This window comes from Anastrepha obliqua, chromosome 4 (genome assembly GCF_027943255.1).
Source record: "Anastrepha obliqua isolate idAnaObli1 chromosome 4, idAnaObli1_1.0, whole genome shotgun sequence".
NCBI classification, from domain to species: Eukaryota; Metazoa; Arthropoda; class Insecta; order Diptera; family Tephritidae; genus Anastrepha; species Anastrepha obliqua.
In genome coordinates this window covers 68,203,475-68,219,012 of record NC_072895.1, presented here as the reverse complement: position 1 = coordinate 68,219,012, position 15,538 = coordinate 68,203,475, and the positions used below count along the sequence as shown (strand labels likewise).

The 15,538-nt window shown below is 37.1% G+C and overlaps 1 protein-coding gene across 2 annotated transcripts in view; it reads right to left on the bottom strand.

The window, feature by feature from the left end:
- Nucleotides 1–11,387, bottom strand: part of LOC129243825 (protein N-terminal asparagine amidohydrolase) — a 163,028-nt gene extending 151,641 nt beyond the window's left edge. For both annotated transcript variants that reach the window (XM_054881154.1, XM_054881157.1), the window contains exon 1: nt 11,081–11,387. The gene's annotated coding sequence lies outside the window, so the exon portion shown is untranslated. The remainder of the gene's footprint in view (nt 1–11,080) is intronic.
- Between the last annotated feature and the right edge of the window lie 4,151 nt (nt 11,388–15,538).

Here is a 15,538-nt window from a genome sequence, read left to right as displayed (position 1 = left end):
AAAACTACCCCTCGTTTGGAACCGTCGCCCACTCTGGAACCGCCAACTCATTCCTTCAGAGTGGCCTTCCACCTTCCTCATTACAAAGGACTATACCTAGGTGCCTGCGTCCAGGTCCCGTTTTAAACGTATAAAAGAAAGCTCATGCTTCAAACATAAATTGCTTCGCTACCTTGCCGAAAATTGCTGAATGTACTCAAATGGTTTCACATTATTTTAATCTATTCCAATTAATCCTTACTCCTACTACTACTATTTTTACCTTACTTTCCTTTTTTAATACCTTCTCCAACTTCAACTTCTAGCTGTAATTTTAACTTTAATTTTGATTTTAATCTAAGATTTAATTATGTAAACTATTCTTAAGGTCAATCATTGTAAAATTAACCAGTGGTTGTATGTTGGACTTTAATAATAAATAAATAAATAAATAAATAATTGGCACGCGGTAAGTGCTGAGTTGTTTAAGACATTATTCGAACGTTTTATCGATGGCTTGCGCGAATTGTCCAGAAAATTCAATGAATTCAAGAATAAGGGAATTTTTGCAAAAACTGCGTACTAAGACATCACAGGCTCGAGTGCGAAGAAAAAAAACCAAACGTATTCGGGAAAATTTTTCACTGCTCACGCCCCATCGGCCAAAATTGCGTCAACTGTTATGGAGCTCAAAGGAAAAAAATTGTTGAAAGTAAATGGAAAAAACATTACGCGTTGAGCGTTATAAAGTTTGCTAGCTTCAAAATAACAAAATATGACATTTCTTTGGTTTTATCTCTTTATTTCTTAGGCTATGTTCCGAGAAACCTAAATCTATACATCTGAAATCTGAGTTCAACCATTCAAAAAATTGAAAATTTCTAATGCCGATAAAAGCAGTCACAATGAAAGGGATAACGAAAATACCGAATATCAATTTAAAAACAGTTTTACAATATTTTTTAAATTTTGAAATAAAATAAATAAAACATTTTTTGTTTTTAAATTTTTTTGACTAATAGCATACAAAATCCTTTCAATAAAGTCGTCGTTGGCGTGTTCGCAGACTGTAGATTTTTCTTTAATTTCCCGTTTGTTTTTTTTTCGAGAAAAAACGTGAGATCTGTAATCTTACTAATTCTTTTTAATTTTGTTAGGTGTTCATTTATTGGAAGAGATATTTCAAGTGTTTAGGTAGGTAAGGTAGGTAAGATGGCAGAGTACCCCAGGTACGCTACAAGTAGCACTTACGTGCCGTTTTGATACCATAAAGTGGACCACTACCTGTGAAAGGATTAAGGGAGGAGATAAGACCGTCTACAGCCATCCAGTGCTGTTGATGTAGCGGAGGAGAGAAAAGGGATCTAGGCTGGAGAATTTCATCAAGTCATCCCCAAAGGGACGATGACATGGAATCGCTCCATTGCAAGATCAGAGAGGAACATGGGTAGTCAAATATCTTTGAAAATCCATTTTATACATTCCGCTAGAAGCGAGATGCATTAATTCCTGATATCTCTTGCTCTGACGCTAAAAATTTATTAATTGGGACAGCCACATTGGATCGCAAAATAAGAGTTTTGTTTTCATGAAAAACTAAATATTGAACAAATTTATTATACAAAAGGAGCTTCAAATGAAAAAAGTTTAAAATGTAGAAAAATGTATACTCGTAAGTTATAAGTCACGGTTGAACCAGCTTGGGAAAACATGTGCATCTCATTCAATTTTCATTGAATCGAATTACAAATTTGTAAACATAGTTCTGAAAACATTTGCTTTAAGAAAATTTAAAACTAAAAATTCGGTTTTTTGAAAGATACAACTGGATTATTTTGTATTTGTAAGGCCGACACCTTAATACAAAATGTATAGCATTGCAGCGCAGAATTTGATAAACTATAACTTTCTAATAGTGTAAACAGCGGAAGAAATTGATGCTCTAGGTAAAACATTAATCTGCAAATATTGAAAAACAAATCAGACAACCAAAAGTTTCAATGAAGGCATTTTGAATGGTCAATTGATATTTTTTTGACAACGCACTTTATCAAATACACACACATGCTCATATAGTGTAATTGGCAATTCAATGAGCATTAACATGCAATTAATCACACTAACAATGGAATATTTATAATTGACATGACAGGCAGTCAACCAGATCCATATAATTTGCGGTCAAATGCATCAAATCAACCAAAACTCATATATATTCATTTATGTATGTATGCGTTTATGTGTATGTAAGGGTGAGGTAGCATTATGGCAAATAGATGAGCACTAATTGTGAGCCCTTCTAATATTTGCTGTTGCATGCTGTCACTTCGCATACAACGAATTAGAACAAATTTCTACTGTGCCGAGTGCATTTGACCGCAAAACAAAAAAAAAAAAAATGTGCAGCCACATTCTAAGCAATTAGAAAAGTTTTCTCGAGGTTCAAAATAAAGAGTAGTGCTGCCATAAACACACACATGCATGTATACATGACCCGCGGACATTGTTGACACCCTAACAAGATGCATTACTGCTTGCCGCAATGATGGCGTTGATGATAATTTTTTATTAAATTATTAAATTAACGCAGTTAGAAGTTGTGCAATGTGTAAAATTATATGTACGCCTCATACATATGTATGTATGTGTGCGTATGTGGATTTGTTATTTTAACTGTTGAATGCGTAGAAATGGTCAGCAATTAAAAGCGCGCCAAATGCGAACAAACAAATCGACATGAATAGAGCAGTGAAGGAGTTCAGCAGTTTTCTGTGGACTTCGGCACTTCTCTGGTTATTAATGGTTGCCACCAAGAGGCAGCTATGTGATTTTGTGTTTGCTTGAATCATCCCTGTAGTAAAACAACTGTGAAAGATCTTTTGAAGTGCTAATGCTGTACTATGCAATTCATGACTGCTTCTGAACTAGTCCACAATTGATGCATACTAAAAGTAACTATGAAAAGTAAAGAGAAAATGCAAAAAATTTAAGAGCCAAGGTTTTACGAATTCAATTATTCGGGGACGTAATTTAAGTTTTTTTTTGGAGGTTAAACAAAAAACCCCGGTGAAAATTTTGCCTTAGATAAAAGTTATTGATCTTCTTTTGATCCTCAGTACTTCCTATAAGAATTTTTGACCCCTTTATTTTTCGGACTTTCTGGAAAAAGTCCAAAAATAACTGAAAAATCCGCAGCATTATTTTTCTAGTCCTATTAGAGCAGTTAAACTTGACCTAATATTTTTTGGACAAAATAAGTACTTCTCTAATAATAAAGCACCTTTAGTATCAATCGATTGCTCTGGACCTCCAGAAGTTATATCGAATAAAACAAAAGTGCAAATATAACTTTTTTCTAAAGACTTTTATTTAAATGTTATAAAAGTCCCGGTGCCTGCATAACAAACACATATTTTGATTATATACAGCATCCAGCGTTTAGAATCTAATTCTAAATTCCTGAAAAGAGTTGCATGATTGGATTTTTTTATTGGAAAGGGTAAACTTTGATATATGGAACCCCATTTGCATTCAAACAACTGCGCATCTTTTAGCCGGCTCTTTGATATAACCGTTTCGGCTGGTTTTTCGAAGATAGTACGAACTAATTTATGCCAGTCTCTTCAAATTTCGGCAAATAAAACATCGGTTTACATGATACGCTGACCCTTGCCATTGACTTTAATGGCATCTTCTTGCTCAGTTTCGAAAAAAAAAAATCCAATTATGCCGCTCGACTAAAATTCTCACCCGAAGTGCGTCGTTGTGGATGCGTTGGTTTCCGTCATTCCGTCCTCTAAGTGCGACAATTCTATTTGTTAATAAACCGTTCAAGGTGAAAATTAGCTTCATCTGAGAAGATGATTTTTCGGAAGGAATGCGCGTTCTTGAGCCCATTTGTTCAAGCGAAAAGTGACTAATTTTGCAAATTTTTAACCATAACCTAAATTCCCGACATGTCAGGTTTTTTGGGGAAACTAGGCTAAGGTCGAGGCATTCCGAAAAATAGTTTTTATAGTCAAGTCGGTTACGGTAGTTACATAAGAAGAAATAATTTTGCACCAAATCAAACAGCTAATTGGCTTCCAGGTACTAAGGATCAGAGTTAGAAACAAGCAAGCCATTTGTTTCCGTGTTCCCTAAATACTCCCAAAGAACCATAATATGTTGCCGACTTCTTTGCATTCTGACATAATATGTGAATTGAGAAGGGAAAACGGATATATCGCTGGGTGGCTGAACGAAGCCGTTTGTGTTATGCCTAGTGAAAAACACGGCAACATTTAGTAATATGATAAATGTAATGTCTGCTTGTTCGAATATTGAAACGTAGATTCTTCTGAATATGTGAATTTTATACTCTATCTGCTGTTATGATTGCAGCCGGTGCTAAATTACACTGCGTCCGTCTGATCGCCTGGTACTAGAGATTCGCAGTGGACAATGCTCCAGACCTGTAAAAATACTGCTATCAAGACAGCCACGGGATGCCTCCTGGTGTCTCCCCTGCAACATCTTCACAGCGAGGCTTCCATGCTCCCGCTCAAGCAGCAAAATGCTCAGCAAGAAATTTGTGCCCCTTGTAGACGTTTGCTAGAGCGACGAGAACCACGACAGTCTACGTAACCGAAACCGATTTGTATTCAGACAAGGATTATCACTTCAGCAGCATTCCCCATATATTATATATGCATGCGGAATATTTATGTTGCTACAACAAAAGTAGCAACAAGTACCAAACAGATATAAAACGACCTTCATCGGGAGACTCCTACCACCTTCCTTAAATCCCGACCCCCGAATGCTGCTGTCGAAGTCAAGTTACCATCCATTGCGGACGAAGTGCTCCCGTGCATCGCAAGACTCACATAACCTTGGCTCAATTACGTTCTGGAAATTATAGTAGGTTAAACTCCTACTTATGCAGAATAGCCCCCATTATCTTCAATATATGCCCGGCATGTGAAAGCACACCGCACGACACTAATCAGCTATTCACATGCCCACTCACCTAACACCCCTCTTCCTCTGGACCTAACCTGTCGAAACAGCACGTTTCCTGGGCATACCGTTAGATGAGTTAGACGATGATGACCGATGATTACACCGCCTAGTGAACTACTACAACAACAACAACACTGCAGTATTAGAGTAACTTAATTTCTAGTCGGTTCTACGTTGCTAGATCGATCCGAACGTATATCCGCCACCTCAACAGCACTCGTCAAAAGTTTATAGAAAATACTTTGAGCTATTATAACAACACTAAACGTAACAACAACAACGTTAAAACGAGAACTATGTAGTACCGTTTCGTAAGGAAATAGTGCTACGCTAATCCAATACTGGCTAAATTTACTGCAGGGACGCTTTGACTTTAATGTGCTATACACACGATTGCATTACAAACATACCAACGGCACTTACCATGGATGTACAAATTTCAATTACCAAATGCAGTTGCTTTTGTTGTTGCATAGTTACAATCTTCGAATCGACTCTGGCAGGTCAACTAGCACTTTTGACTGCCGCCGAGTTGGATGTTGGCTTAGAATTTGATTCGATTAAGGCAAGAAAAATGTGATGTAGTTAATTCGTGTTAATGTAGTGTGCCATTTAACAACTCGGAGAATTATGGCATTTTAATTAACGAATGTGCAACCTGCATACGCAAGCATACAATTTTTTGGTTAATTTCAGTTTGACAAAAAAAAAGAGAAACTAAACTCATTATGAAAAATGCATAGAACTTATAACTGGAAAATGTTGAGATATTCTTTTTATACCTACGAGAGCTAGTGATCCAGGGTATTATAACGATTGTATGGGGTTTGTTATAAGGAAATTGGTATATTGCTGGTTATGGGCAACATATGTATGTTTGGCTATCCGCCCGTACATCTGTCTATAAGAAAATGTCTCAAACAAAAACAAAAATAAGAAAAAAATAACAAAAACCACAACTTACTTAAGTCTAAAAAATGTGTTTATTTCAAAACTGTTGAGACGTTGTAAATTTTTATTTCAAAATTTTTAAATTTCGATCATGTATTTACAACTACATATTTGTTTTTGTCAATTATTAAAGTTTTGCTCACTTGTGCCATTAGAGTTTTGACACTTCTTTACAAAAGGTTGCATGGAAGAAGAGTTAAAAAAGTGGAAAAAATTAAATCCTTTCCACACTAATAAAATCAGGGCTAACTTTCATGTGAATGTCATTATCAGTAATATATTTACGGTTGCGTTTACCAAACGACCAAGAGTGCATTTTTCGATTTTTACAATGTCTGATTTGATTGAGCAGAGAAGTGCCATCAAATTTTGTTTGCGGAATGAAATTTCGGCTGCGGAAACGTTTAGCATGTTGCAGAAGGCATTTGGTGATTCGACCTTGGTCCAGAAAAATGTTTATAAGTGGTACAAAGACTTCAAAAAGGGTCGAGAACGTGTTGATGACTTGGAGCGCTCCGGACGACCATCGACATCAACAGATGACCAACACGTCAATAAAGTGAAGGAGTTAGTGCTCAAAAATCGTCGGTTGACTGTTAAAGACCTTACTGATATGATCGGAATATCAGAAGGATCTGTGAAAACCATTTTGAAAGACCATTTGGACCTACGAAAAGTCAAATCTCGTTTGGTACCGAAAACTCTCAATTTCTTGGAAAAAAGTCGTCGCGTTGATGTGTGTGAAACCATGCTTTCAGACTATCAGGACAAGCTCAAATGCATCATAACGGAGATGAGACTTGGATTTATGCTTACGACTCTGAAACAACCGACCAATCAAGCGAATATCGTGCTAAAGGCGAGGCCAGACCGAAAAGAGCACGTCAAAGTCGTTCAAAAATAAAGGTCCTGATGACAGTTTTTTTTCGATTTTCGTGGTGTGGTGCACTATGAATTCCTTCCACCTGGCCAAACTGTTAATAAGGAATATTATTTGAGCATTATGCGTCGTTTACGTGAAGCAATTTGTCTAAAAAGACCAGAATTATGGGCCAACAACTCTTGGTTTTTGCATCACGATAATGCACCGTCTCACACTGCACTCGTTCTTCGTGACCATTTCGCCAAAAATTCCACGCATATCGTTCCGCAACCACCGTATTCGGCTGATTTGGCTCCGTGTGACTTCTGGCTATTCCCAAAACTCAAGAGACCACTCCGGGGAACGCGTTTCGAGTCGATTGAAGAGATAAAAGCTGAATCGAAGAAGGTGTTGATGGCTATACCGGAAATGGACTATTTGGCATATTTCGGGGATTGGAAAAATCGTTGGCATAAGTGTATTTTATCGAGAGGGGATTATTTTGAAGGGGATGAAATTGATTTACAAGAATAAATAAAGATTTTTTATTTTACAACCAAATTCACTTTACTTTTTGCCCACAGTAATATACTTTTTTTAATTTTTTTATGTAAAATAATTACATTATTGTTTTCGAAAAAGCTTCTTGACTTTGAAAACTTTTGGAAATATCGGAAACATGTTCCGTTAATCCCAGATTTTTTATAATAAAGCCTGTAATTTATTACGTCGCATCCTCGAGAAGAATATCCAATTCTTCTCCCTATTTTAGTTCATTGCCAAATGCTAGCTCGTTGTATAACGTGGGTTCCTTCAAAAGCAGAGCGGAAGTTTATTAAATTCTCCACTAATATGTCACTTAGGCCAAGCCACTCAGCTTCATCAGTTTGCATGTTACATTGGTTGTTTCGGACTGTGATTCAATTATTAAAGGTTTGCTCACTAGTGCCATTCGATTTTCGACACTCCCTTACAAAAGGTTGTATTTAAGAAGGTGAATAAAATGGAAAATATTTAATCCTTTTTGGTAAATATGGTAGCAAAAACGTATTTTCTTACTTAAATGGAAAGAAACTGCGAACGGTTTAAAAAATAAATTTTAACTGATATTTAAATGTAAATAATGGCACAAATAGAAGTTATTAGCCTAATATACGCCAAGTCTAATATTAAATCAAGAAATTATTTCACGTAATACAATATTTAATTTTTTTAACTAATTTTTAAATTTAAAACCGATCGCGAAGTTTCGCCAATATGAAACTTTTTTGCACGTATTGTATAATTCTGTTAAGTGTTTGGCAGAGATTCTCCTCCTATTTGTAACGCGCGTCTTCATATTATTCCATAAATGGAAGGACCTACAGTTTTATGTGGAGCTTTTTCATGCTGGTACTGTGCTTTGCTAAGCCTCCTCTGGACACTTCATCCATCCATGGGATGGTGGAAACAAGTTCCGTCAATCCCAACTTTTTTATAATGAGGTCTGAAATGTTCTCGATCGCGTCGGGACTATCCAATTATTCTCCCTGTTGTAACACTTTAAGAAATTTTAGCTTTTTGCAAACCATGAACTCTGTCTAAATTAGCACATCATAAGAAATAAATCTTTGTAAATTCTCCACTCATCGATCTCGGATTGCCTCAATTACTCTATCGTGTCCTGACTTAAGCGGTATGTATTTCATGTCGTACTACCATAGTCCTGAATATACCGATGAAAACTCTTTAGCTATTTGTTGCTCGTAAGCAAACCATTTCTACAAATTTTACTTTTCCTCCACTTTTACTCAAAATTTTTAGAGCCAGCAACCCAGTGTCTTGCTAAGGGAGCCAATTTGTCAAGAGAGAACGAGAAAGCTGCTTATTGAGCAAACCTTTTATCATTAAATCATGGTTACGGACATTGTACATATCCATAAGCAAAAACACTTTCTGGTTATCAAAAAATGCCTCCAGCTGAGATTACCAAAACCTTCTTTTATGTAACATTGGTGTAACAAAAATATCAAAAAGTCTAAAAAAGGACCTAAAAAATCAGATATTTCTCAATAAAAAGCATACAAAATCTAAGAAATATGTATGTATGTTTTTTTTTGTGTGTCGATATTCTATTGTTCAAGCAATACGCATTCACACTATCTTACACTTGACTGCCTGCAAACTCACACAAAGGGTGTCTGTAAAAAATTGGAAGAATACGAGTTTTTTTTTACTTGAATTATTGTACAATGAGTACGGCTAACTATTCAGTTTGGCACATTTTATTGTTGGAAGCATTTGAAATTCAAACATTTGAAATTGGAAACATACAAACTTTTAATTTCGATGCATGTAAATTGTTACGAAACGCATAAAAGAGATATAAAGGCAATCCTAACCACGAAGTCCTTAAGAGAGAAAAATCAAAATCAAATTCATTTTCATTATCCAACATCTGCCAGTTAATTTGTGAAAAAAGTTTATCGGAAGACGAGCCGCTAAATAAGGCAAAAACTGACAGCTGACGCTAAAAGATTAAATTTTGTTTTGAAACAATTTTGAAAGTTTACAAAGATTTTTTTTAACAACGGTGTATCTGGAAGTGACACCACTTCCTATCTACACCCCGCGTCAAAAAGATAGCACACCAATATTTAGACTATTTTTTTCCATTATTTTTGTATAAAATTACAGCTCATTGTATAACAATAACCATATAAATCCAATTTTCAAATTGTATGCAAAAGTTTAAAAATTTCTACAAACTTTTCATCCCGATTCCACAATCTTTATTTAGAATTTCTAAAAAAATGTTTGTATGTAGTCTTACAGCTTATTAAATTTTGTTATAGAAAAATGCAAGTTTGAAGTTGCTAAAAACTCTCTTTGGGTTTTTATAATGATTTAGCATTTATTGATGGCATCATGGACCACCGAAAATATATTGATCTCCTAAAGCAAAATTTACAGCCAAACGCAGAAAAATTGGGTTTGTCAAATGGATTTAAATTCTATCAGGACAATGACCCCAAACATAGCGCGATTAATACAAAGCTTTGGCTGCTCTATAATTGTCCAAAAATAATTAAAACGTCGCGATCTTCCCCAGATCTTAACCCAATTGAACACCTTTGGAGTCATTTGGAAAAAAAAATCCAAAATCGCAAGTTCGCAAACAAGAAAGTCATCCTGCAGGAGGAATGGAGCCAAATTGACCCAGAATATACCCAAACATTGGTCAAATCTATGCCAGATCGTTTGAGAGAGGTCATACACCGACAAGGGAAAGCAACTCGCTACTCGCGTTGTAGTATCATTAATACATTTTAAAAATATTACCAATGTCGAATACTTTTTTTGCTTGCTTCTTGTTATTTAGTTTTTAAGTCATGCATTTTTTTACATTTTTGTTTTGAAATCTCATTTTCTGTATTGAATATTACATTTTGGTTCCTTAATAAAACTTTGTGTTCATTCCTTTTGTTACGTTTAACATTTAACTGTTTTTTATTGACAAAATAATAAACTTTATTACTTATGTCGACTATTTTTTTTACCGCTGTATGTATGTATGTATGAATGTCCTGACAAAAAAGTAAGAAACTATCATATTTACTCATTTAGCTCGTAACACTCACTCATTTCACCTCTTTAGGACCATTTCGCTTGAAACATTACGTCTCTTGGACCCATCGGCAAATGGCATAGATCAGAAACATGCAATAGGTTAATAGAATTAGGCAAGCTGTGATAATGGCTATAACACGAACAAGTCCAAAAACTTGCACATTTAGAAAAAACAATTCGCTGTAACTTTTGTTGGAACTCATTAATAATCGTTAATCTGACTTATTGTGGAACAATTTTTCTCTCTAATTATATTTTGAATTGCAGGATTTTATAGCCGCTCCTATGACATTGCAGTCAGAACAACCGTAATGTTCATGGTTATTATCCGATTAAGGATAAGAGCCCCCCAAGCACTCCTCTAAATTGTTGGGGGAGGTATAATGCTGTTAGAATAGCAGTAAGATAGTTATTATGTTTTCTAAATTCATTTGAGAAAAATGCTGAAGAAACAATATGTATTTGGAAGAAATCTGTTAAACTTATAAGAAAGGTTTGCATGCCTTGCAATTAATGCGCGATCTTATCAAAATAACTAGTGGAGCGAATTGGTAATTATTCACAAAAGCGGTTGCCGCTCAGTCGTCGAAGAGCTTTCAAGGCAAGGGAAAATTATCCAACTAATTTTACCAATTCAATTACTAAACACACATTTTGCAATTGTTATTGACTCACCTGGCACCAATAACGTTTCTTTGGAGGGGAAGTGGGGAGATCAATGAATAAGAAAACAGCACAAATGTCAATAGGGACACTGGTTAGTAACCACCGTTGACTGTAAGACAGGCTGCTGATAGGCAGTAATGCACTTGGGGAATTCGATTCGAGAAATTAGTAGGCGACACTTTAAAGTTTTCGCTGCCTTTGTATCACTAATTAATCGTTTTATTTGCTAGTAATTTTGCACTTTTTCGCGACGCTGAGCGTCAGCGTAAAATAGGACAACAACCAAAACACAACAGAGAAAAACTAACGAAATCTGACAGTTTATTGACAGACTTGTTGATTAAATGAAAGCAGTAAACAGGCCCAGCATTGCAGCGACAGCTGTCAAAAATTGTGTTATGGCGACATCTGATTGTCAATTTTATAAAAAGCAGGTACAGGGAGTTGCATATTTAGGAATGAAATAAGGGTTGCGTCTTCGGTGGAACGGAAGTTGACATTAATGGTGAAAGTCGCAAATTGGTAAATATCGTAAATTAGTTATATATTTCATGGTGAATTTTCGATAAATTGAATATAATAATATGATCACATAGGTATAAGTAGATGATCCACTTTTTCACGCTCCACTCAAAATCCGTAATTAAAAGGCGCGATTTCCCATACAAAATTTCTTTCCCAAAATATGAGATTATGAAATAATTCTAGATAATAACGATACTTATTGACATACAACCCTGTGTTTTCTGTGTTATCGATAATTATTATTACAAATGTAAGGAGAAACATCAAAATAAAAACTAAATGAAATGGATGCCGACAAAGAAAACAGATCTGTAAACACAATTCTAAGAAGATTTTTGTTAAATATTATTCATTATGGATTAATTTTATAGAATAAAGCGTGTGTCCATAAACGTTTTGTCTTCTTATTACTTATTATAAAATTTAATATAGAATATCTCATGCGCATTGCTGCCCTAATTTTTTCAACCTCAGTAAAAGTCGGTTTTCCTCAAACTATTTATTATTAACAGTTAATTGCGCGATTATATTAACTATTCCCTCTCCTTGTCTTTTCTTCATTTCTTCTTCTTTTCGAATTGGCACGATTTTGGCCGAGTTTAACAAGTCGTTTCTTTCTCGTGCTAACCGGCGCCAATTGGACACACCAAGTGAAGCCAAGTCCTTCTCCACCTGATCTTTCCAACGCAGAGGAGGCCTTCCTCTTCCTCTGCTACCACCAGCTGGTACCGCATCGAATACTTTCAAAGCCGGAGCGTTTGTATCCATTCGGACGACATGACCCAGCCAACGTAGCCACTGGATCTTTATTCGCTGCGCTATGTCTATGTCGTCGTAAAGCTCATACAGCTCATCGTTCCATCGTCTGCGATATTCGTCGTTGCCAACGTGCAAAGGTCAAAAAATCTTACGCAGAATCTTTCTCTCGAACACTCCATGCCGGTTTGTTGGGCAGTGCTCTCTGAGAACAGGAGTGAGAGTCGAGTGGCGAATCTTCTGGCTATTGGTGGGTGATTGCAGCTTTTCGATGTCGAACATTCTTTGCGTAGGTATGTAGATGTACGTTTTTTGCTGCACAGAGGCGCGTGCGTAATTTGGCTGCAACAAGGTAGTGATCCGAGTCGATGCTGGGTCCTCGGATCGTACGTACATCTAATACACTAGAAGCGTGTCTTCCATCTATCACAACATGATCGATCTGGTTTTGCGTTTTTCGATCAGGGGACAGCCAGATAGCTTGGTGGATCTTTTTATGCTGGAATCTGGTGCTACAGACTACCATGCTTCGGACCCCGGTGAAGTCGATCAGCCTCTGTCCGTTACCGGATGTTTCGTTGTGCAGGCTGAATTTTCCGAAAATTCCCTCCTTGCCCACTCTGGCGTTGAAGTCTCCAAGCACGATTTTTATGTCGTGGCGGGGGCAGCGCTCGTAAGAACGTTCCAAGCGCTCATAGAAGGAATCTTTGGTCGTATCGTCCTTCTCTTCCGTCGGGGCGTGGGCGCAAGTTAGCGAGATGTTACAAAATCGCGCTTTGATGCGGATTATTGCGAGACGCTCGTCCACCGGAGTGAACGACAGTACTTGGCGATGAAGTCTCTCTCCCACAACAAATCCGACACCGAATTTGCGCTCCTTTACATGGCAGCTGTAGTAGACGTCGCAAGGTCCTATGGTTTTCTTGCCTTGCCCCATCCTTCGCATCTCTTGGATGGCAGTGATGTCAGCCTTTACTCTCACGAGGACATCAACCAGCCGGGCACCTTCCCCATTAAGGGACCGGACATTCCAGGTGCATGCCCTCAAATCGTAGTCCTTATTTCGTTCGCAGGCGTGGTCAAAAGTAAAGGTAGTTCTCATCCGAGTCTTTGTTGCTGTTTTCATTGGGGGGGCTTTTTAAGTGGCGGGTCCCAATCCTAGCGCACAACCAGCTATCCTGGAATGCTTCGCCTTCTCACGTTAGCTCACTCCCGAAGGGTGTTCGGAAGCTACCCAGAAGATACGTGGGCTAATCCCGGACGTTGTGAGCTGCTTGAACCATATGCAGAAGAATGGCGATCAGTAACTTTCCCCACTTGTGTGGACTTCTACACATGGAACCATCCTCCATTTCTTCATTTCGCTAATGATAACACAGGTCAACAACGTTTTGTTCTAGGAAAGCGTAGGGTCATTTTCGAAGTAATTTTTTGCGTAGAATCCGAATCCCGGGTTTAAATTGCTCTATCACGTCAGGATTTTGAGATATCCTAACCTAAAAGTGCAAAACGCTGTTTTTGCCCATTTTTGAGATTATGTAGCTACGCAGATTTTGCTCTTCATAAAAAAGTAAACATAGTATTTTAAAGTATAAGTCTTTCTTATCGCATTTTGAAGTTTCCATGTTTGTGAATTTTTCGATATTCGAAAATCCATTGAGATAATATGAGACGTGAACGGTCGATTACATAGTCGCACAAAAAAAAAATAACATGGAGACTTCAAAATGCGATATCTCAGTGAAAAATTAAGATATTTGAGCAAGCTCAACGGCATTTAAAAGACGAAGACTTATAATTTAAAATACCACGTCTGGCTCTAGAGCCACAGCCATGAAAACGCTCCTCATAAAAAACCATTTGCTGTTCGGTGTCGGCTTAAAACTGTAGGCCCTTCCATTTGTGGAACAACATCAAGACGTACATCACAAGTAGGAGGAGGAGCTCGGCCAAACACCCAAAAAGGGTGTAAGAGCCCAATTATGAAATTATTAGAAATGAGTCGCGTCACTGATGGTTATTTTTTTTCAAGCTTTAGCATAGTGAAGAATTGTATAGCCACAGTTAAATATGGATTCTCACTTCACAGGGTCAAATTTGGATTCCCGCTTTAACAGTATGACCACTAGGCCGGGTCGATTTGTGGGGAGGCAAAAAAATCGCCCATTGCTCTGTGAAAATCATATTCTAGGGATCAAAATAAGAAACTTTGCCGATGGAACCATACCTCTAAAACGAATTCTGATGTCCCCCAATTAGGGTTGAACTTTTTAGTTTCTTTTCTCATGTAAAGGCCAGAAATGGTGATATTTTGAAATGATTGTATGGGGAACCCCCCAGGGGAGTTCCAGGGGGTGTGCCACTGGCATGGGTGGATCGGCCGTCCAAAGTTAGTGGGGGTCGGTCATACATTTGGATTCGATTGGAGCACTCTAAATGGGTCAAAGTGGGATTTTTCATTCCACCCAAATTGGGGGACATCAGAATTCGTTTTAGAGATATGGTTCCTTCGGCATTTCTTATTTTGATCCCTAGAATATGATTTTCACAGAGCAATGAGCGATTTTTAAATCGACCCGCCCTAATGACCACTCTATACCGTTAAAGATCGAGTTCATGCTTTGAAAAGCCCGTTACGATAATAATCGAGAAGAATTGTTCAGACAAGTAACTCTGATATATCCAGTTTACGACTAAACGACTGCCCAGTGATTGGGGACTAGAGCAGATCACCCTGGTCAAAGTAGTGTACTTCTTAACATAGCTACTCTACCAGTGTTTTTGATTCCAATACTTTCTAATTCGATATGAACATCCGTTTGGTCTGTAGCGGAAATGCGAGAAAGGGACAAAATAACAAACTGAAATAGATCATAAATTTTACCAACTTTATTTTGCTACTGTTAAACACTTTAACTTTTCATATTTTTCCATAATTGCGTCCACTGACTAATGGTAAATATACTCTTTTTCGGTCAATAGTTGTCTCGTCAGGCAATTGACCGTGTCATTGAGAGCGATCATTGTATTTGGTTCAAACATTCATTATTTTGAAATTTCAGAAGTGCCATTAGCTGCTTCTCAAGTTCATTTGAGAACCAGAAAAAATATATTTTTGTTAAATACCTCAACTTTCCGGTGTATGGAGGAGAACCTGCCAGCTATTAAATGACTTTATGAGTAAAA